The sequence below is a fragment of the Drosophila tropicalis genome, unplaced genomic scaffold (assembly GCF_018151085.1).
Source record: "Drosophila tropicalis isolate 14030-0801.00 unplaced genomic scaffold, ASM1815108v1 contig_859, whole genome shotgun sequence".
Classification (NCBI taxonomy): Eukaryota; Metazoa; Arthropoda; class Insecta; order Diptera; family Drosophilidae; genus Drosophila; species Drosophila tropicalis.
Genome location: NW_027173353.1, coordinates 10820314 through 10845083, shown reverse-complemented (window position 1 = coordinate 10845083; position 24770 = coordinate 10820314). Strand labels below are relative to the sequence as shown.

General features: G+C 37.1%; 1 protein-coding gene across 2 annotated transcripts in view; it reads left to right on the top strand.

Moving 5' to 3' along the window:
• Positions 1–1677: 1677 nt before the first annotated feature.
• The window catches only part of Antp (Antennapedia), a 111602-nt gene continuing 88509 nt past the window's right edge, over positions 1678–24770 (top strand). Inside the window, exon 1 of one of the 2 annotated variants that reach the window (XM_068296272.1) lies at positions 1678–2967. The gene's annotated coding sequence lies outside the window, so the exon portion shown is untranslated. The remainder of the gene's footprint in view (positions 2968–24770) is intronic. The other variant, XM_068296269.1, reaches the window with a different exon arrangement.

Here is a 24770-nt window from a genome sequence, read left to right as displayed (position 1 = left end):
GAGGCGGGGGCGTCCACGTCCACTAACAGCTGTGCCGAACGAGAGACAGAGAGAGCACAGACAGACCCAAAAAAAATCAAGAGAGAAAGAGTGAGAGAGCAAGAGCAAGCAGAGTTCATGTGGGGTGGTTCATGCATGTGCGTGTGTGTGCGTGTGCGTGAGCGTGAGCGTCTCCTGTATGTGTATTTGTGTGAGATTTCTACGGCCATGATTGTTTTGCCGTCGGCAAAAAGGATTCATTCGGTTTCCATACTTTACGGCGGCCATCATTCTTTTCCCGTTTGTTTTCCCCCGTTTGCCTATCGCTCTCATAGAATTTCCATCATCCATTCCAATTGTTAGGTGATAATGGGATTAGATTAGTTGAATATTTTCTATGAATGGAAAATTGCGAGTATCTAACAAATGCTTTTCGGGAATCAGAAACAGAAAAGAAGTATCTTTAGGATATATTAAAATTATTATTATAATTTAACATTTAAAATTAATATTCACTTCTGTTCAACTACAAGTTTTAATTACTTTAATTATTTTTTTGTGAAATTTAATAGGGTTCGTTTCGAACTCGAGTGTAGTTGCTTTGAAGTAATTGTAATTGAAATTGTATTTAAAGTAATTGCCTTAGTTTAATTCAAAGTAATGACACCTAGGAATAAATATTTACTAATTATCGCTATTAATAATAGAGTAGAATATTACTTAACTCAGATTAACCTGACTATTTCTTACATTTTAAGAAAAAGGATTTCGAGAATTCAAATAAACATATAAATATTTAAGGAATTAAGGAGTATAACACAGTAAGACTGAACTAATATTGTAATTAATGGAGTTTAAGTTAAGAAAACAAGGATCTCATTTAAAAATAAACCTTAATTTGATTTTAAGGTGTAATGAATTAGGCTGAATAAATAACTTTAAATATTATAACTAAGAATAAAGGTATCTATGATCCTTCCACAGAATGAATAAATCCTATAACCAACATCATTTATAGCCTATAACTGACGCCTGATCTGATGATAGAATAAGTTTTGATCCAATTCAAAAGAAACTGACTCTTAAACGAACTGAAAGATTAAAAAGAAGATCCAATAAAAAAAACTCAGAAAAAAACATACCAAATTACGAATAAACCCATCTAACAGATAGAAGTTTCCCAATCTGGATCGAATAGAATATTCGATTCGAGGCCTGAAAAAACTGAAAAGTTCCGCCAAGAAGGTTTCTTAGGCCTGTATGAGCGACCGCAAACCATGGACGAATGTGGCCAAAAGAATAAAAAATGATACATTCGGCGCCTTCGATGGGCTTTGGGTTCTCTGTTCGTGTGCGCTCTCTCTGGCTCTCTGTTTGTGGGCGAACTGTGAATTTTTGCAGCTCACTAACTCACTCACTGGCCTGGCGGCTACGCTCAGTGAGTGACTGAGAGGCAGAAGATACTTTATGAGGTCGACGTTGCAGAGCAGCTAGCTGCACAGTCGACTGCGACGTGGACGCAGCACATAAATAAAACTCTCTTCTGCGCTGTGCCTGAGCAGTTTCTTATAAGATTATTTATATACTCCTAGGCAGTCGCTGCCACAGTTTGCGTTGACTGAAACGGAGACCGTGGCAGAAGCAGTAGCCGCGACAGCGGCAGCAACAGCGACAGCGGCAGAGGCGTGTGTGGTGGCAGTTGGCGCACTTCTGGATTAATAAAGGAGTTCTCGCTTGGATTTTCACATGTATATGCTTTGAATTGAATGCTTTATGGGTTTAGTTTGATAGAAGTCGTAAAGAAATCAACATCATACACAATACACAGAGAGAATAAGGCACCGAGAGTCGAGTCGATTCGAGAGTGTTACACGTTGCGTTATTTTGTCGTATTGGTTGTCGCCGTCGCCGCCGTCGCTGCCATCATCATCGTCGTCGTCGTCGTCATCTGTGTGGTTGTTGTTGTTGTTGCCGTTGTTGGAGGGTCCCCCTTCTCCACCCACCCATCAGCTCAATCAGAAAACGCTAGCACTCACAACAGCCAAGAGCTTCAAGAGATTCAGATTCAGATTCAGAGCTACCGCATCTTTTGGGGCAGCCCCATAAAACTATTTGCTGGCATTCGGTCGTCGGTTGTCGTAGACGCGCGTTTCTCCCGGGTCCCAAAAAAAGAAGAAAACGAAAAAAGCCCACAACAAAACAAAAATAATAATGAACGTAAAGAAAACACACCAGACAATTGACAGCTCGTAAAAACCATCAAAATCGTAAAAATCATAAAAATAATCATAACAATAATCGTAAAAAAATTAGAACCTTTTACGGTGTGTCTCAGTTGTCCATTTGGACGGGCCCAGACAATTTTAACGATATTCTCCACAAGAAAGAGAGTAAGAGAGAAACTTTATGAAGTGGAATATCGCGCGGGTTCGTTTTGTCTGGCAGGTGTCTTGCCCTTCCCTCCCCGCCCGTCTTTTCTATAAATCAAACCCAAATTGTGCAATAAGCAACTAAAAATTATCACTATTACCATTATTATTGTGTGTTCATAGTTCGCGAATCATAACGGGAATCGTTCGCATTCTTCGATTGTCGATCAAGATCCAAGCCAAATTCTATCATGTTTTAAGTGTATACTAAACTATAATCTAAAAGAAATTAAGAGTTCCCACTCAACTTTTCTAGTCCCCCTCAAGCAATATTTACATACGAAACACAAAGCATTAATAATATAATCATAAAAACAAAACAAAACAAAAGCAAAAAAAAAGCCTAGACAGCAGCCCAAAACAAAATAAAAAGCAAAGAAAAAGCGGAAAAAAGTTTTGTGAAACAAGAAAACAAGAAAGTTTCCCTCTGACTGCAGGCAAAGTTCTTGCGCACGTGCAAACGAGCAGCCGCAAGTTGAATTTTAAGACCAGGACCTAGAAGGACTACAAGGACTGCGAGGATAAGTCAGCACACGATTCTCGATTCGGATTTAAAAAGGTATGTGCCTGAGAGATTATGATTCAATTTGCATGTCATTAGCATTGGAACTGAAGGGAACTCAAGGGAATATTGAAAACGTATCAAGCCACAGAAGGAGACAATATTGAGATAGAGATATTGGAGAATATCAGCACCTAGAATATATGAAAATCAAAACATTCGGTTAAGATATACTTAACAAGGGACAAATACAATCGGAGTGAGCGTATTATCGCTAAAAGTACTAGAAACATTAGGAACTTATATCTAAAATTTAGTTAGTTGCTGTTGTTAAAGTAGTTATGCAATAACAAATAGCAAAATTTCTAAGAACTCACCTAAAAGTCAATAAATATGTTTCCCAAAGTCGAAAAGAAGCATTAGAAGTAAAACAAATCCTGGTCAAGAAGGAAAGAAAGAACTTTTGTGCTATAAACATAAATTAAAATATATAAAATTTATACTCAAAGGTTGGTTTATGTATCTGTATTAAACTTTAATATAAACTTTAATAAGAATCAGTTTTGAAGCGTTTTGAAATGAAATAAATGCAGAACTTTATGATTATTTGAATATTTGAACTGTTCTCCAATTCTCTTTCTCATTCTCAACTCTCAACTTTTCGAACTTTTGTGTGTGTGTGTGTGTGTGTGTGTTGGCATCACACAAGTTCAACACTTCATAACTCAAAAAGTGTTTTAGCATTTTGCATTTCGCATTGTGCGGGCTCAGGTCATCAGTCATTTGAGTTTGAGTTGCAAACTGCAAAACTGTTGACAGGCTTATTAGCCATTTGCATAAATTTAACCAAAAACCAGAAGAGGATTCTTCACCAAAGAACGACACTTAGCTAGCTAAAGAGGGAGAGCGAGAAGCAGAAGAAAAAATGAGACAGAGATACACAGAGAGGGAGAGAGAGAGAGAAGCCCACGAGTAATGGTCGCTTTGAACTTGGAATTTGGTTTTTGAATTATTGCACATATCCTGGGCAACATAGTTTCACTTCCTACTATATTCCCACTGATGATGGCAAAGGAATGAGAGGTCGAGATGAAGAGAAGTGGGGAAGGGCAGCGCCATTTGCATGCAGTCATTTCTCCATACACACTCGCACACACACACACATGTTTACATAGATACATAGAAAATTTATGCGGCCATTGTTGCGGCGAGTTGTCCTTGTTGTTGTTGTCCTAGTTGTCTGGACCTCTTGCATATTTGTCGCACTCTCTGTCTACCTACACTTCTCTTTCTCTCTCTCTCTTTTCTCAGTGCACTTGCGCCTCGAAATTGTATATAAAGTTATTTATTATTTGATATTTAAAAAACCATTCTTTATGCTAGAGTTTTTTGATTTGTTCAATAAGCTTTAATGAAGTCAATCCTTTGCCTTTGATTCACTTCTATTTTATGCTGTCTGGAAATGAAAATGAAATCATTTTCCCATAATTTATCGATTTAATCAGTTGGAAATGTTTCACTGCCCTGACAAAATCATAAACTCAAAATGCTTTTCGTTTACAATGCACAAAAACGTTTTTCCACCCACTTCTCCTCCCCTCCCCACTCACCATCTCTCACCATTCGCTTTTTCTCAGCTCGATGATTTATGTTTCAGAAAAATTAAAAAATAAACCAAACAATAAAGACAAAATCGGGATATCTACAGTGGTTAAATATGCATCAATAAATCGTATAATAGAAACTAAAGAGATAAGTCTGAATAGTTATTCTAGTTCAATTTAAGTGTCTAATCGTTATATTAGTATTAGATTGATTAGATCATAGAGATTTTAAGGAAAATAGATCCAATGGATCAGAACAAAGTGCTCCATCTATAAACGATGCCTTGTGGTTTAGTTAACAACTAGAGAGGTTCCAGATTAGTACAACTTATTGTTCTGTAAAATTAGATATTCTAGGTCGATCACAAATGGAACTAACAAACTGCCTTAGATCCCAAAATAGATGCCAAATATAAGTAAAGAATTCTTCAAGTTCAAGGACTGTTGGGACTTGCGAAGTGCAAGGTCCTGTCACGGTCGCCAATGTTTGATCTGCCCAGTTGCAGATGGTACAAAACTCCAATGCTCAATAGCATGTGGAGTGGAGTAAGGAAAAAAAAGTCTTCTCCTCTTCGAATTCCATAAAGAAGTCATTTTTATATTTCGTTTTCATGAGTTAGAATCTCTTCATGAGCCATGTACAGAAGCTTTTAGAACATGTTTATGTTAATACAGTGGTAGAAATTCCAATAGTCTTAAATAAATAATATAAGAAATTTTAATATATACAAATCTAAGTTAACGATGACGTCTCCTCCAACAAGGACTATTTGGTAATTACATTAAGACGATCATTTCGTTGATGAAATTTGATAAAAAAAGACTTTATATTTAGACGATTTATAATATTTTGTTATCGGAAAGTAAATTATTTCCTCAAATGAGTGAGGCTTATTGTTTATCAGACAATCAATAGCAAAAACCACTTACCGCCATTTCCGTCGGCTCTCTCTCTCTCTCTCTCTCTCTCGGAGACCGAGTTTGAAACCATTTTAAACACTCAATAAAACAAATAAATGAAGTGAAATCATTGTTAAAAACAAAAAAAATATTGAAATGAAATGCCAACCAAAAGAAGATGCCGTTGTTTGGCTGTGAAATTTGGTAACCTTTTTTTTGGTCGGTTGAATTTTTGTTTCATTTGTTTTTGCATATGATTAATTAGCCGTTTCGTGTCGCCATCTATCAATAGGTTTTAAAATAAATTTTAATTTTAAATCCGCCACCAACAACAACAAAAAGTGGAAAAAGAACTAAACAAGTTTTTATTTTCATTGTTGTTTTTTAACATTTTGGTTTCGTTTTTTGTTTTTTCTCCCTCTCTTTTGGTTATTGTTTTTATTGAGTTTAGTTTCGAGTCTGATTAATGTTTTTACAAAAGACTTGTCGCCATATAAATAAATCTTTTCTTTTTTACCATATATTTTTTTTTATGTGGCCTTTACCTTTGGAGTGTGAATTTGATTTAGAAAACTTAAAATATTTGACTGTGAAATTGTATATTTTAAAGGAAGTTGTTCGTCATTAGTTAAACAAAGTTATTAGATCATATTATGATATAAAATACACTGATCACTTGAATTAAAGTTTTGAATGTGTTCATTTGATAAATATATTTTTGATTTGGAATCAAATCAAAAGTCCTGTGGATAGTTATAGGCTCTAATCTACTTAAATTTATTTACAAAAATATTCGAACACCTAACACAATATCGAATATATATATTCCTGAAAGTATTCAGAATTCTTTAAACAGCAAAAGATCTTTTGTTTTCAAAAATTTCAATGTACTTAATTTAAAAATTGACTTTTAGCGAACAAAAATAGTTGCCAATAAAGGACTAGAGAATTAAACTAGATATTAAAAACATTTCAAATAAGAAATAGACTATATTGACATTGAACATTGACATTGCTAACCAGCATATCATTGCTTAAACACGTTGGGAATCACAAGTGAAAAAAGCTTGCCTTGAAATCCAATCTTAGGTTTCCATTAAAACTCATGCTAAATGATAAGATATAATATATAAAAATCATTCCAAATTTATTAACAATCAAAACTGTTATTTGATCTTAAAATTTTGTTAAAAGTTTTTCTTTAGGATATATTTTAACTTAAGAGTTTTATATACTAAAAGAAAAACAAAATATAATTTTCATTGTTTAGCTTGTTTCTTTTGTAAAAAAAGATATAAAATGATACAAAATCTTGTCCAAATTCACTTGTATATCGATTTTTTCGATCGAAGTGAAATATATTTTTATAAATCTTCTCTCTCTCTCTCTTAGATATTCATAGATATGATAGAGTGACTTTTACAATTACTTTGAAAATAGTTTTTTAAAAAATCTTTCTAATTTTTTTAGATACTCTCAACTAGAGTATTCAAACTTCGTTAAATGGTCAAGTTTACTCAATCCCTTGTTTTGTTTCCGGCTTGTTTCCAATTGCATTAGTTGAAAATTCGATAGAACACTCGTAAAAAGTAAGCCCCAAATATTTTGGACGATTCTGCTGTGATTGCAGAAGTCAGCACTTGAACAGGGTTTTTATTTATTTGCCTTTTATTGTTGTTTTTGCTTTGGAGGTTCAGTAGGGAATGAACGTCATCATAGTCGAGGCGGAGTCGTGTTGGGCCACAGCCGAAACTCAGCCCAGCGGGAAGCTCCTCGCAATGACATTGCAAATGAACGAACCGAAGCGGGTGACAATGATTTATGGCAAAGAGATACGCGACAACTGGAAAGCAAAAACTCACAGAGCTAAAAAAAAAACACCGAAAAATAGCAGCGTTGGTTAAAAAACCAAAAAACAACACCAAGTTTGGTGAAAAACAGAATGAAAATCTAGCAAAAAATCTACCTAGAAGTCCTTACAGGTTGAAGAAAAGACACGTATTTTTTATGCCCGAAAATGTCCTTGAAAATGAAAGTGAAAGAATATTGAAAACCTGCTTGATGCATTTCTCTCTTGTCATAAAGAAATGTGACAGAAATCATTAGGAAGTCACCTGCCCATTTGCAGCGGTCTCTCTCTCCTCGGCCTCTTGCCCTTGGTCTCAGCCATTATGCAATCGGCATTTTTCTACGCTCATAAAAATTAATATGCGTCCTTCGCCTTGGCCATTTGGTTAAATGTTCGGCATCTTCTCGGCTTTAACTTGACTTTTTGGCTTTGACTCTGCCTCTGACTTCTTGGCATCTACTTCTGTGTGTGTCCGTCTGTTCGTTTGTGCCGAAGGTTACCTGTTTTTACAGTTGGGATTGGCCCTACTTCTTTTTTTTAGATTCCCTTCTTCATACATACCTCTGCCTCTACGTGGTTCTTGGTCTTGGCCTTTGAAAATTATTATTTATGAGTTGGCATTGTTGGTCTCGGGGTTTTTCTGAAAGTGATCTGAAAAATCGCACTCAAGTCGAAGATTTTTACTTTCAGTTGAAAATGAAATTCCATTTTTTTTCCTTTGCCTTCATCTCGTTTTTTCTGTTATTGTTTGTTGTTAATAAATCAAATATCATTTGTGTTTGCATTTAGGTTATAAATCAATTCAATTCTGTTTAGCCATTGTGCAAAGGATTAACAAAAAATAAGAAACTAAAAACGAATTGAAGGTAGTCCAGAGAGAGAGAGAGAGAGATTGGCACCATAAACTGGTTATCGATTGGGCAGCTAAAATATTATCTTTAGAATGAAACTAGCCTAAGCAAAGGACTTAAGACTCACTGTCGATGTATATACATATATGTATATGAGATCTATGACTTTTCTGGATATCTCTATTTGAGTTTCATTTGGAATATAATCCAAATGTCTGATAGGTTCCTTTAATTCTCCTTTTGAACTTTATTAACGTAAAGGCTCTGCCGAGTCCTTGAAATCTGTGGGAATTTCGCTCTCTCCCTCTCTCTCTCTCGCTCCCATCCCATAAATCACATTTATTTCCAATATTTTCACAAAACCCATCAAAAAGGAGAGCATTTTTTTCCTTCTCTGATTTATTTGAAGTGTGCAAAGAAGTCAAAATTGTCATAAATCTTTGTTTTCCAACCAAAGTGAAACTTCCAAGTAACTACTACACCAATATTTTCTCAACGCGTGTCCTTATGTATGTATGTGTGTATGTTTTCACACAGTTACATACATATGTTGCGCAACATTTGCATGGGAGATTTATGAATATGAAAAATATGATTTTCAGAAATTTTAACACACATTTTTTACAACACATTTCTTTGTTTGTTGTTGTTTTCTTTTACAATTAGCAACGCTCTAGATTTTCGAGAGCATTTCCTTTTTTTGACGTCTTGTTGTTGTTGCTGTTGCTGTGATATGTATCTTAGAGAACGTTTTTATATGCTTGTATCTGTATCTGTATCTGTATCTGTATCTGTATCTGCATCTGTTTAGCTTGGCTTCAGACGAATTTGCCGCTGGACATACGAACAGCAAAGAAAAAATAAATTCATTGTTCAAATGGCACGAGCAAAAAAGAATGAGAACACAAACTGCGAACAAAGTTTGGCGGCAAATTTGAACGCAAACAAAAGGCCACACATACATGAATACATACATTCATAAGTATATATGTATGTATTTGTGAGTTTATATCGTATAAAAACCTATATCTATGTCTGTATCTAAGCCAACTAGCGTAGCCATGGACAAGTCTGCGTTAAACATGAAATAAGCAAAAGCCGCCACACACGAAAATGTCGCAAAAAAGGGCAGCAAAAGTTAAAAAAAAACACACACACACAATCAACCAAAGAGTAAGGAAGAGAAGAAGCGACGAGAAAGGAAGAGACTAAAATGAAAAAAAATAACAATGTCACACATGTCAAAGTTGTCGCGAAATGACACAAATGCGGTCCGGATTGCTCACTACTCTGACTACACACTGACCCCCAAAAGCCCCCAGCCAGTGGAGCGAACTGTCGAGCAGTCGACCAGTCAGCGGCAACCACGTCGCATTTTGTTGGAATCGTGTCAGTTCCAGCAAAAGTCAAAACACAAACCAAAAAACAACCGAAACTCTAAAAACTTGTCTCGCAAAATTTCGTGGAAATTTCACAATTAAAACCAAATACAACACAAAACAAAGTCTTAGAAAAGCGCTAACCGGTATATATATATATACATATATGTATATGTACGTAAGTAAATCGTGTCAAACTTCAATCTTTCACGATAAGATTTTGCACTCTCACAGAAAGTGACTACAACTTTGGAGAGATCTAATCGATTTAAATGTAAATCATGTTTAGTTTACAAATGTCAAATGGAAAATAATAGTCGATTTTTATATACCCTTTGCCATGGACGGAGGACGGAGCAGGTCGACTCCTTCATCCCTGCTAACTATTCCAAGCCCGTTCGCTTGGCTGTGTTTTCGCTAGATAGTAGATGGAGACAGTAGAAATCTTTTCAATCCATAATTTTTGAAAACTTTAGCTTTTTAACTCTATTGCATACATTTTAGCAACTTAATATACATAGAACCCACTCAATTCGATTTAGCCTAAGTATAAAAAGGACTAACAACGACTTTATTTTCACCTTATTGACAGTGTCACGGACAGATCAAGAGAGATCTGAAAAGAAGTCTAGGATTAAACAAATTTATTTATTTAGTCACAAGGTGATCGATATCGAGTAAAGACATATGTGAATAACTTCAATGTCAACCGACGTCTTCTAGATATAATAAAATCAAGTGATTGTGTTTCTTAAATACAATAAACACATAATATCATATTCATTCTTTTTATAAAGCTATGAAATTTTGAAAAAGCATAAAGAATCAGCCTGAATATGTATGGTTTACTCATTACTCTTGATATAATAAAGGACACTTGGCAAAAACTACTTGAAACCGCACAAAAAGACAACCATCTTTTCTTTGCCTCAACCTGAACAACCTCAACCACCACCACCCAAACACTACAACCCAAACACAAACCCGAACCCCTCCTTTGGTCGAGCGAATCCAATAAAGCTTTCGACTTTGAAGGAAACCAATTTGTTCTGCCGTTTGATTTAAACGATTTTATGGCCGTCCTGTTGTTTTCACTCGACGCGCCCCTTAAGTATGCCACTCTACTATAGAGGGTGATGGGGGCAAGGACTCACAGAGACAGAGTGAGAGAGAGAGAGTCAACCCTCTGTGTATCTGTGTACAGTAGCAGTGGCAAATCCCACCGCATATCCTTAGACCATCCGCCCCCATCCCAACACTTTTCAGTCACCCTTCCCAATTCAGTTTGGCAAATTTGCAGCATATGCAAGAAGGCAAAAGCAAAAAGGACGAGTTTTGCAAAAGACATTTGGTCAAATTCAAATTCATTTGCCGGGGGGGGTGGATGACTGTTGGCTGGCGAACAGGATGAGGACGCAATGTGGTGTGAATGGCAGCCGTAACGGTTTAATCTGTTTTAAATTATTTTCTGGGACAACCAACGTCAAAGTCAACGTCGCCTTTAATCCCCTAGTGAGGCGCGAAAGTTGCTTGATTTCGATTCACCGATTCACCGATTACCAGTTTTGGCATATACATATGAGAACTGGACAAAATATGGATGTATGTGTGTATAGTCAGACATATATTTTGCCTTTTTCATAATTTTTGATTTTTTTTTTCCTTTTTGTTATGAGCGAGCGCGTTGGTTGCCCTTTTAATCCCCATGACCGTATTTCTCACCCATCTCACTCACTCCCTTTGCCCACTCGTAGTGGCATCTCTCTCGCTCTCGGGCACAATTTGTGGTTACCCTGGCAACATTTTGGCATCAAGATTAATTTTAGACGAAACAAAAACCGAACCCCCAAAAAAAAAAGAGAGAGAAAAAAACACACGAAACGAAACGAAGAGGAAAGAAATAAGTCAAAATGATTAATGGGCTTTAATTTTTGGTTCATCTTTGTTCATCTCTGCCTTGCTCTGTTTCATCTTTCTTTTCTTTCCTTCTTCGTTGCTTTTCTTTTGTGTTTTGGTATTTTCCCTTTCCCTTTTTGTGTCAGTGTCCTCACCCCCGCCCGAACTACAAAACAACAAAAACCTAGTTTTATTTTCTCGCTGGTTAGGTTTTCGAATTCATCATCAAAGATGGTTGAAAAGATATTCTCTACACACTATTGCCATCTCGCTCCCTCCACCCGAAGCTGTCCAGCTGTTAAAGAGCATCTTACCCTCCCTCCTCTCGACACTTCGGTCTATGGATGTATCTCACCCCCGAAAAGTCAGCCATTGGAGTATTCGGGTAGAGATTAGACCTCAGCATTATGGCTGCCGCCGACGCCACCTTTTTTTTTTGTTGTTACGTTCCTTTCTCGCTCTGAAAGTGATCCTATATACGATATGGCGAATGTCATGAAGATCAGCAAGAATTTTTCGAATTTTTGGAATTTACGTTTTGAAAGAATTTTGAAGAGGAAATAATTGATGATATCCAATCTACATATAGTTAAGACATAATGAAATAGATCTCAATTAAGACAAACTAAGAATAATCCAAATATATAATCCAAATTTGAAGTAACAACTTCGTTTTTTGTAGGATTTAATCTTGCTAAAATTTAGTCCTTAAGTTCCATTATGTGATAAGCAATGGGAAAGTGATAAAGAAATCGAAACCCTTTAAAGATATTATAAATTTATGACGCTTTTGGTCTTGACTTTAGTTCTGATTTTCTTGGCTCCTGAGTAACTTAATGGAATAATTCTTTCTCTAATTTGTAAGTTATTGTATTCAGATGATGAAATATAAAAATGGACTTCTTAGTTTATTCCGACTTTTCCATAGGTGCATTTGAACAAAGTAAAGTCCGTTGGGCATATATTTAAAAAGTTTTTTCCAAAATCTTAAATTTTACAGATTTCTATAAAGAAGTTGTAGATCTAGCAAATTTAAGAACAATTACATACCACAAATTTTAAATTTAGGCCCAACTTTCGTTTTGGAGCCAATTGAAACTCTGAATTTTGTATGGAATTTTTTGGTCCTTTGGGCGAGGCCATTTTACGACATTAGTTTGTACTAAAATACTTTTATCCTTGAACGACGAATGAAAGTAAATTGAATTTCCCGTCGAATGACATACATTTCATTAAAATCGGATAAAAATTAGATCGTTTTTTTGTTGTTAAATTCGGTATCTTGATATACTATAATATGATATGATGGCTGTAAATGAATTCCATCCTTGGGCTTTGAATATCAACAGTAACAAGGATTCTCAAACAGTTCAAGAACTAACTAGCTCCTATTAAACTAGGGCAACCTCTTAGGTTTTGGTTTCCTGAATATGTGGCATGATTACTCTAAAGTTTTTCCTTTTCCTTTTCTTTTTGGTTTGATCGTAAGATTGAAAGATTGAGGAGTAACTTTTCAATGAATTGGACAGCAAAACAGTTTTATATTCTTCTGTTCTTAAATTATCTTCCATCTGAAGCAGTACGTAAATGTCACAAGTCCTTTATTTCAAGCATTTTGCTCTTCAATGACTTAGAGTCATATGCCCATAGCAATGGATTTGTTTAGAATACCAATTTTCAACACATTTGTTGGCAGCTTCCCATTCGAATAATATATTTATCTCAAACGATTTAGTTGCACACCATCTTCGTCTCTGATTCTGTGTGAGAACTCGAAGCGTAGCCAATTTTATAGCCTTATTAACATTGATAATCTCTGGACGCTGGCCAGGCTATAATGGCCAACGTCCACTCTGTTCACAGAATTGGACGACTCATCGTCTAGTGACCCACGCAGAACATAAAGAAGAGTGGACAGTTTCGATTCGATGGAATCGAAGCACGAAGACGCGACACTTTTGGTTGCCAATTGCATAATTGGCCAATGCATTGGCTAGTTGTGGGCTAGTTGAAATGCGCAAGTGCAGACGGTTTGCTTTTTTTTCTTATGGCGGATGCATTTTGCAGACGATTTGCTGGCGATAAGGTAAGCGCCTTGTTCTTTGGTCTGGGTCGGCAATAGCGAAGATGGGAGACGGGATCGGGGGGTTGTCTGTGAGTATTTTCTAATCGCATTTATTGATTCAAAGGCGGACATCTGGCCCGGAGTTTTGACGATTGCTGGGTGCTTGTTGCCCGTTGCAGACGCGGACTTCATAATTGCCACAAGTTGACGCACGTAGCACGTGTAGCTACGTGCCGGCATTAGCCTCAGTCTTGTCAATGTATTTTTTTCTACATTTTTCGTCTTTTCTTTTTTTTATTATATAATTTTATCACACTTTTATGACTTTTTTGCACCAAACGCGATTCTTCATAATTTTTTATAGCTTTTTTATTGCTATTTTTTTTTGTTGTTGTCTCTCTGACTTGGGGTGCTGTTGTGGTTGCTGTTGTTGTAGATACCTTGCCACTTTGACTAATTGCACTGTGCACTTGCCACATGAAGTTGTTGTTGGTGCTGCTGTCAGTCAGTCTGTCCAACAATTTGTCATCTTCTCTGTCATGTCACAAATGGGCGTGTGAGTGTGTGTGCCTGTTTGGATACATTTTTATTAGATTTTCGTAGAAACGGTAGACAAAAGCTACTTTATAGAGTTGTTCGCTCTCTTGGACAGTCGTTTATCACTTCCTTTGACAATTTACATGCAAATCAACTATGTGATGTGGGCTTACGGTCAACAGCCTGAACAAATACCTAATCGAGGATAGAACTTGCGATGTGCCGATAGAAAAATCCCTTCCAAGTTCTAGTTGAAATGAAATCTTTTGATTAGGTGTTGAAATTTCAAGTATTACCGATTCGAAACTCAGACATCAGTAGAATTCCCTTCAATGGCAGTCAAAATCACAGTCCTATCCATTCAAATGTCCTTGTTATCAAGGAATTCCGTTCCGGAATGTAATGCAAATTGTTATTGAAACGATTGAAATATCTATAAAATTGTCGCCAGTCCATGAAAATACCAAAAATGGTATAAAACTCAAATGAAATGATATCACAATCAATCAAAAGCAGACAAACCAGTTGCATTCGAGAGTGTTTGGGGGCGGGGGAGGAAGAAGAGCAAAAGGCGACGAAATGTGCAGGACAAAATTCATTCAAATGGGATATGCGATATTTTTGTTTTCGGTTTTTCAGTTTCTTTACTGCTTGTTCTTAAATCTCTTTCTACTTTTGTTTTGTGGTCTTTCTCTCTTTGGTTTATCTACACTTGATTATTCGTATGTTTCACTTGCTGTCGGGGTCATAAATCTTGTAATCATAATAATTTGTTTCAATGTTAATGCCTTCAAAATATCTGAAAACTCAATAAATAACAAAACTACATGTTCGTGTGTGCTGTTAATGTCATACCATGAGATACTTCATATATCATTCCGCTGCGAAAAAGCCAAAAACGAACGACCGAGCGAGAATAAAATCAAAAACCGAAACCAGCCCAGGGTTCTCTTCCTCGCACACACACACACACACACACACACACACACACACACACGCCAGGTAGAGTAGAGAGACTTGTGACTGTGACTTGTGCCACGATGTTTTCCTCCGTTTTTTTCGAAAATTCGTTTCTTTTTTAGTGTTTTTTAACCTTTTTTTTCGTTGTTGTTGTTGTTGTTGCTGTGACGCAATGGGCCTGCAATGCAGACGTGGGGCGTGGGGGAATTACTTGACTGCAGAACAAATTAATCCAAAATCAGAAAAGATGTCTTCAGTCTTTCTCTCCTTGCGGTTTGAGGTGCGGCTTTGGGCCGGATCTCTGAAATCGCTTGTCTCTCTCTCTCTCTCTCTCTCGCCTCTGTCTCACTTGATATCCAATGGCAAAAACATCCAAATAACAACGGCGACGACAAGTATCAGGTGCAGCAGACTGTTGAAGAGAGAGGGGGGCAGGGGTTTGTTCGATATCCGATGAATAACTCAATTAATTTTGTGTCACCTGATTTATCACCTTTCGTGTTCGTTTGTTTTAATTTCAATTTTTTTCTCTTTTGATTCTGTCGATTTTTTATAAATGTTTGTATATATTTTTTGACTCGAAACAAATTTCTCTTTCATTTTGAATGACAAAAAACTGCTGTAGGTGTTTATCCCTAGTCATAAGATACGATCCTTTTTGTCTCCAGGATTGAGACATAAACTCGTTTTACAGAAATTAAAATGTTTTTTTGCTTTTATCTCACTCGGAACATGTTATTAGCTCAGGTTCAAGTAATTTGCATAAAATGTGCAAAACAAAAAAAAACGAGAGAAGCCCCTTTGAAGCCCTCCTCAGCTATTAAAACATTCCGTTTAACACTTCCTGCGACAACAACAAGGATGGCGAACCAAAATAATGGCAAGTTTATACCCTGGGATGGAAATTTTCAATGAGTATATCGCAGTGTTTGAAATTGAGACAATCTATTCGACCAACTTGCTCTTTTAGGAGACTTTCAAGGATTCATCTCAACTTTCTTAATTTCTAAAATGATCCAATGATCTTTATGAACGTTTTCAAATAAGAAACATAAATGTTCTCAAGAAGTGCTTACCCCCTACTTTTAAATATAAAGAGGTTTTTAACTCACTTTATATTCAAAAATTTGTTTGAAGTTGAAATGTGATTCGAGATAACGACTTTACGACTTTGTTCTATTATTAAAAGTTAAAAATCTGTATAATTTTCCACTTGCAAATAATGGATGGTTATTAATAGTAATAGTATGTGGTTGGGTCTCAATTGGTCTCAATTAAGTGTAGTTTCAGCCCACTGTGTCACACTGTACCGTCTTAGGCATGGGGACAACAAGTTTTATGTGTTTTCTTTTGCGTTTTTGTCATCTTCAGCTGAACTGAAACTAGTTTCTCAATTAACCGAGGCGCACTCGCTTTCGCACTGTTTGCCAGTTGATTACAAGCAGATCGGACCGATGGAACACATCGAACATACCAAACATCCGTCCAATCCGTCAAGGCGTACGCCCAGTTTGTCGTTGTCGTGGCTCATCCATTGGCTGGATTGGAAGTTTCGCCTGGATCGGATGTCTGGTGGACGAAGCAAAAAAGGCATATTTATGGCTCGACTCTAATATGAATGCACCCAAGAGACATTTCTCTTCTTCGCACTTGGAGGACGGGAAAATGTTGGGGAAAAAAAGAAGGAAAAAACACCTAAACAGAGATTTTTCTTGCAGTTGGGAAATGGAAAATGGGGGAGCGAGAGAGCATTGCACTGAAAACGAAACGAAATGAAATAAGATGGAAAGAAAAATCTCTAAAAATAAACAAAAAAAAAAAAAGAAAAACGGAAAATTCTTGATCAACCATAAATCTTGGCACCCAGAGTCATCCATCTATCTCGCTTGGCGCGTTCCAACAACAACAACAACTAAAGCAAAATATGTATTAAAGTTGTTTTCTAGGGTCTTCTTCCTTCTATTCACGCCCCCTTTTGGCCCCATCCCCCCATTCTCTCTCTCTCTCTCTAGTCTTTGTCGCTTGTGTTTGTTTTTCTACAAAAATTAATTTTTCAAAAATAAAACATTCTTCTTAGTCTGCTTCTTTGGTTCGTTTTCTTTTTTGCTTGGGTGAAAGAATAAGCAAAACACGTGTGATTTTCCCTTAAATTTAAAGTTCTTAATTAAAAATTTTAAACACTTTTTCGTCGTTTTCTACATAGATGGATTTTAGTTCTATGAACTAGTTTATTGAACTCATACATTTTCATATCCTTGTGAGGAAGTATCCTAGAAGTAGAATTAGATCTCCTGGTACCCATCCTGTTGCTTTTAGTTATCAACTATAGAGGGACTGATTAATGATTGTCGTTTGTCTTGACTAAAATTAGTTAGTTCTTTAATACTTATAAGCATTTTCTTAAGAAACCATTCCAGGATCAACTTTTTAGACACTTTTGAAGTTTTGAAATGAACTTTCAGTTGCCTAGCTCCTTAACTGAAACTAGTTTCTTTTGTACAAAAGTTTTTCTAAAGTAAAGTTGTCATTGTATTCAAAAATTTGCAGCTTATCCCAAGGAGATTTATTTTCTCTAGATTTTGTAAGGTTGCTAGGACAAAATTATGTTTGTTTAATGAAATAAATTAAGTTGCTCTCAACTTCCTTTAACGAATAATGTGTTAAATCATATGAAAATGGAATGAAAAGACCAGAAATGGTGGGAATAAGTCACCAAAAGGACTCCGGCTAAACCAGAGTGGCAAAGAGAGAGAGAGGGAGAGCCCGGAGCACAAAAGTAGGCAAAACGGAAGCCATAAATGAAATTAAAACAAAAGAGTATGGGGTGCTTGACTGCCACAGGCCTCTCTCAGTGTGGCAAATAGGAATGAATTTCTCAAAGGACATCAAATTAGGGTCACTGGGTGTGTTGGGTCTATGTTATTTCCAGTATTTGGGGATGCGAATTGCGTAACACAGAAACCCGCTAACACATAGATAGAAAATTGTTACCAAAGTTCAAATTGTGTTTCCTTTTTTTATATTTTTGCTTGAAAGCGGCGGCGGCGGCGCCCATTTTTGTTTTTTCTGACCAACAAAACAGAGGAAAAAAAGAAATGTTTTCTCCCGCTGTTTCTATCTCCCTCTGGGTTTGTCTCTTTCTCGACGATTCTGATACTCTTTGTTGTTTGTTTTTCTTTTGGCGTTTATTTTCATTTTGTTTCCTTTTCGTTTTTCCCTCTGGTTTAGTTGCGAGCTGTCCCGCTGTTTTTCCCATTTTTTATATTACCACACCATTTATCATTTCCTTTTGCCAAAAACTCACACAGCGGCCCAGAGCGAAAGAGACGGCCGACTAAGGCCATCCCCTTCTCACATTGTTTGTTTTCATTTTCGGCTATATACATATATATATATTTGCATATATCGTTCGGTTTTCTCTATATATACCTGCACAATTATGTATGTATCCAGGTAAATAAGGCAATTCTCAGTCAGCTTTAATTTATTTAATTTATTAAAAAGAAAAACCCGACAGAAAATCCCTGCTTGTTTTATTTTCTGGATATATTTTGTTTTTTATTGTGCGTGTGAGTTGGCGGCAGCCACACCTCCTTTTCGTCCCCCGCCTTTTTGTAACTTTTTTTTCTCCTAGCGAACATGAAAATTCCTCAACAACGTTTTGTTTTTCGTTGCCAGTTCAGTTCGTTGGTTAACTTCGTTCTTGACATTTCCTGGCTCTGGGTATTGAATTTTTTGAACCAACTTGGCTTGGCTGTCGTGGTGAGGGGTTTCTGGGGGTCTGCGTGTTTGCATTTGACACATTTACACTCCCCACCGTAGCAGCTCTGCCTGACGCTGACATGATTTATTAATTACCAGCCAAAACATGAAACGAACTTGAGTTCTTAATTTTGCGACCTTAAAGCACTGTGGATGAGGTCAAATTTGTTGGAGATAATGTGAAATGATGGGAATATTTCGAATCGAAACTGATTGGTTAAGTGGAGACATGTGGCCAATTGGAAGTTTTATGCAAGAGTTTTACTAAGGAACATCATCCCTTTTCAATGTGGCTCAACTAACCCCACAACAATCAGCTGGCAAAGATTGTTGCCAAGGATATGGTGCTGTCTCGCCGACAATTCGGACCACACATTCACATGGCAGCAGCTGATAAATATCACCCTCGAAACGTATACTAGAGCAGTTGGCAAGCGAGTTCGCTCGGTTGCTCCGCAGGAATGCCGGACGGAATGCTGGCGGGGCATATACACACACACACACACATAAGCACAGTAAAAGCAGCAGTCCTGGCTCTCTAGTGCTATTCCGTACTGCCTCATTCCAAGTGTTTTAATTATAAAAATGAGGATATCGCAAAAAAACTTGCAGGCAGACATCTTGGCCTGCAGCGTAGGGGTCACCACCATCACCACCACGACAAAGAAGAAGAAGGAGAAGAAGCAACCCTCCAACTATGCGAAAGGCGCGTGGCACAAATGCCCTCGCCAAGTGAACTGCCTGCGGCAGGAAGCAGTCGAACCATGTGACTGACTTCGAGTCCTCGTTTGCTGTTCTTATCAAGGCAAACGCAACGAGTCTTATCAAAATGCCCGGACGGAGGCAGACAATTTAAATGCGAAGGCAAAGGCAAAGGCAAAGGCGAAGGCGAACTCGTCAATGGCAATGAGAGAGAAGGCAACGAAAGCGTATGAAGGGTGAAGGAACAGGCAGGCAGTCAGGCAGTCAGGATGGAACGTTTCTAACTTCCACATTTGGCATTCACTTGGTATTCATTCATGCGTTGCACAATTCGCATTTTGCTCTTGATAAAACATCCAAGATAAGACCCCACAAACCCAAAGCTTTCACACACACACATGTGAATATATATATATATCTGATTTCTCCACCCTCGATGATGAGAGGGTTTTGTGTTTTGTTTATTGAACCAACTTTGGAACAGCTGAAGCTTTGCCGATTTGATCCTTGAACCAAAACTCTGTGTTATTTTATTCAAGTAGGGTATCTAATAAACTAATGTCTAAAAACTATGTACAATGTATAAATAAATTTGCGGCCATCATTATCTTCAGTATTTCGAAAAAAGTCATAAATTTTTGCTATTAATCATATTGTTTAATAAACAAATACAACATAAAACTCTAATTTATTTCCTATCCTATCTAATTTCAGGTAAGCGTTTGTTTCCCAAGTATCTGCTCTTAATTTGGTGAGTTTGAGTTTATTTCACAATTTTTGAATTTTTCCATCCTTCTTTCCTATTCCACCCCAAAGGGTTTTGTTGAGTAAAAAAAAAGGACTTCTGCATGTCAGTGCGAAAGTTTTTGCGCACAATTTATGAGCGCAGTTAACGGGTAAGTTTTGACTGCCCTCGGTCAGAACTATAGCTCATGGCCTACACCCCTTCTACTAGAGTCGTCTAGTCACCCGGTCACCCAGTCGACTGGGTCGAGTTCGAGTTTATTAATTTAAAAAGGAAATTCTCGTTTAGTCACCTTTTGATTTAAGTTCCAACACTGTGAAAAGTGCAGAAAAGGAAAATGTATGCAGTTCCTTGGGTTAGTAGTTCGTTATGTTGGGCCAAGTCGAAAGAAAAATGCGAAGAAAAACATTGAAATATAAACTAGAAGAAGAAGGACAGACAATCGCTAGGCACAGTGGTTTGAAACACACGAAAATATTCATTCTCCAAAATGTATTCGAACTTATAATCTTTGATTAGAAGATGATTGATTTCATAAAGTTCTATTAGCGACTTGATAAGGGGGTATCTTCTTCTATGTCATAAACTTTTTGATGAAATCCATTCTATATGATTTATCCATTCATATGATACTTTTCTTCATTTCGTCCCACTATATATTCCATGTTAAATATTTCATTTGCAATTGGTTAGTGAGGGAAGTGAGTAAAATTTTGAATGTGGGCTGAGAGTTGCGTTTCGGGGTTTCTGTAGCTCTCTTGTATTTGGTTTTCCCTTCCCCCTTTTTTGGTTCTTTCTTTGGTCACGGCGAGTTCATTCAAACTCATTCACTCACTCGTTCGGCCCGTCGGCGCGCCAATTTAAATATGCAAAAGTTTTTGCACTGAATGCAGCAAAAAATAAACCGCCGCCGACGTCGACGGCTCCATCTCCATTTCCATAGACTTCCTTGTGTATTCCCTCTCCCTGACATCCATCTCAATCATGCGCAAAATGGGGGGGAAAACTTTATTTTGTGGGCTGCAGCAAAGGGGGCGTTGCACTGTGTGCAGACAAAAGGGTCGGTCGGTCGGTTGAATGGTCTGTCTGACTGAAGGTGGGAGTGGGTTTGGGGGGTGTAAGGGTCTGGGTTCTCGGAGTTGTTTCACCCCCGCAGATTGCATGCAAATTGGTTAAAGTGTGAATTTATGTGAGAAATATTGTTTGCTCTTGTTATGCGCATACATATTGACACTCACCCACAGACACACACACATACACTCGCACACACAGGCACACTCATTCACTCAGTAGTCAGGCAAAACACTCAAAGACGGCAAAATGATTTAAGTTCGTATGCAAATTGAAGTCAACTGACTGACATTTGATTTTTTTTCCTTTGCTTTTTCGCTACGTGAATTATGTATTTTTATTCTAAGAAATGTCATTCTTAAAGTGGTTCAATCTGTAATGGGTAAATTTCAAGAAATGACCAACTAATTGATATGATTAGCAGAGTTAGGATTTGAGTTTGAGTCAAAATCTTTCCAAAGAATGTTAAAATGAATCCTTTTGCAATAGCAGGATTGTAACGGATGAGTAAGAAACACATTTCAAATTACATATCGATATGCAATTTTTTATATTTTGGCTCATTGAATACCATAATAATAATTTATTCAAAAAGAGTTGCATAAATTTACCAAAAACTCTCATTAAAATGTTGAAATGTTTTCAAAATGCATTTTTGGCGATTCCTTGTATAGTTTTTGTTTGGGGGATGGGGAGTCCTTCCCAGTCCCGCCCCCTTTTTGGGGGGCATACACACATAAATCTCTTACATTTAATTTGTTTTCATATTTATTTGGAGTTTTTCCATTGCATAAAATTTTATATACATATGAACGAATGCTCGCTGGCTCGTATGTTTTTGCATATTTTCCGACTTGGCCATAAACACTCAATTAACGAATTCAGAATTAATTTTTCATACGAAAAGGCAGAATATTTTTGTCCATGTCTGCAACAATTTCACAATTTTTGCAAATTGCAATGGCCAAATTAACAGAAAATAAAATGAAACCAAATGGAAATGGCTCTGGCTATGGCCATGGAAATAAAATGGGGGAAATGGCAATGGAAATGCATGTGCCGTCGGGTCGAGAAGCCGCATGGAAAATGCATTAAATTTATGTTCCAACTCCTGCCCTTTTTTTAGTTGGTCTTCTTCTTTTTTACCCCTCTTTGTTTTTGTGCTTTATTTTTGACTGTGGGCTGGAAGGGAAGTGCTCGACAGTTTTGGTCCAGTCTATATAGTTTTTACCTTGTTTTTTATATAAGGCCAAAAAAAAGGAATTTTGTGGAGTTTGAGTTGAACCTTTAAATGGTCGATGAAGTTCATTTTATCCAGGATAAACAGATAAGGCAACCATTGAGAGTTGAAAGAATGAAAGGATGTCTAGAATGAATGTTGTCCTTGAGTGCTAACTAACTCTTGGTACTAACTAAGAGGCAGCTCTTTGACTAACACAGTCTATAACTTGTCCATAAACCCTTCATCGTCATTCGCATTGCCCTTGAAGCAACTTGAACTTCTCTAGGGCCACAAACAAATTAAAAATGCAACACAAATTGCATTTGGCACCTGTGTAAAAGGGATTCCAATTCCATCTTCCACCCACCCTTCCCGACCCCGACTAGACATTGGAGTGCGAATGAAAAGTCGTTGATAAATGAACCAAGACAAGGGGCAAGTTCCTACAATTGAATTAGGCTCCCGTAACAGAAGTCTTCTCCCTGGACATGCGATTCGAGGTGTTGAGGTGTTGTATTTGGCGTGTGGCCAAAATTGCATTTTTAATTAGAGCAAAGGCAACAAAAATAAGACCACTAACTACAATTTTACCTTTAACAGGTGTTAAATAGTTAAACCTCCCTTCCGTCCCTCAATCTCTGGACATGCAACACAAGTTGCCATTGAGTCAGTTGAGAACTTTTGTTCTCTCTTTCTTTGGTGGTTGAAACGCGAAAACCCTCGCAGACAATCAGCTGAGCAGGACACCAAATAGAAACAACAACAAATGGAAGAAACATTGTTGTCCATTCGGGTCCTAAAATATACTGAGCTGATCGAAAGTGAAATTTTGAAAGACTTTCAAAGATTTTGATTTAATATACCTAGTAACTAAGCCTAAATTAGTTGATGTTTAGTTGATTTAAATTTAAATTGACTAAATTAATGCGATTTGTAAATGTCAAACTTAAATTTTCCATCGAATTTTCCATTGGGAATTGAGAAAAAATTAAATGGGGGAAGGAAAACGAAAGCAATGCAAGAGCAAAAAACGCTGCGGAAAAGCGGGAAAAAAGAAAATGCAACAATATCATGGCAGACTCTGGCACGAATTTCCCAATTCCCTGAGAGGGAAAGAGCAAGAGAGAAAGAAAGAGACCATGAGAGATGCGATGCAATGTCATTGCTCTTCACCTCTCTCGCTTTCTCTTGTACTTTTTTCTCTCTCACCCCCTTTGAGTGTGTGTGTGTGTGTGACCGCTTGGCTTTTGGGGTTAAGTGGACTCAGAATCAGAGAGACTCTTCCACATTCACATCATCCACCCACCCACAGCAGCTGCTGCTGCTGTTGTTGCACGCCCTCTGACACACCTCCCCAGTCCGCCATGGTAACCTCTTGCTCCACTGCTGCGTCCTCTGACTCGCCATAATAAATAATTGCAAGCGGCGGCGGCGGTGGCGGTGGCGGCAAACATTTCGCATTGCACTTTTCCTGCAAGCAAAGCGAAAAACCAGCAACACCAACAACAACAACACGTAGGGGAACACCCGCTGCCAGCACATCTCCCCCCTTCTTACCCACTCTGTCCAATCGGATACTCAGGGTCCGGGCTCCCACATGGCCCATGGCCAGCTACAAACTGTGCAACAGAATGAAGAGATTTTTATCGGCGATTCTCACTGATTTCATGGCAAATAAATCGCTCATTTTCGCTTAATTGGAAAATTATGGCCTTTTTTCGCTTACTCACAAGCGCGACAGAGACAAACAACGAAAAAGAGAGAGATAGAAACACGGCGTGTGGGTTCGTCTGTGTGTGTGTGTGTGTGTTGTATGTAGATGGCGGGCTAATATTTGCCTGATTCCTGTGCCAAGAATTTGACATATAATTTAACAAAACAAGAAACGTATTTTGACTTGATATTTAATTTTGGCTATTTATAAATTAAGTTGTTTAAATTCATTTTAATACTTTATACTAACTTTATACTAATAAATAATACTATTACTTACTTAAAATCTTAAAAGAAAATCCACTAATTTGTCAGCTTTATAATCTGAAGATTGAGATTACTTTTGAATATATTTTGAAGTATTTCTTAAGGTATGAATTATAATCTTATTTTCCCTTCCATTTGATACTAATTCACATAGAATTCTTATTACTTTGATAATTTTGAATACCTTTAATCTAATTTGAAATTCGATGGTAATTAAGAGAAGTATTTATATACACTCATGATCAAAATAATAAGTACACCCCTTAAAATTTACCTTTTTTGACTTTAGATTAGCACAACTTTTTGCCTATTAACTTGATGACAAAAATTTAAATGC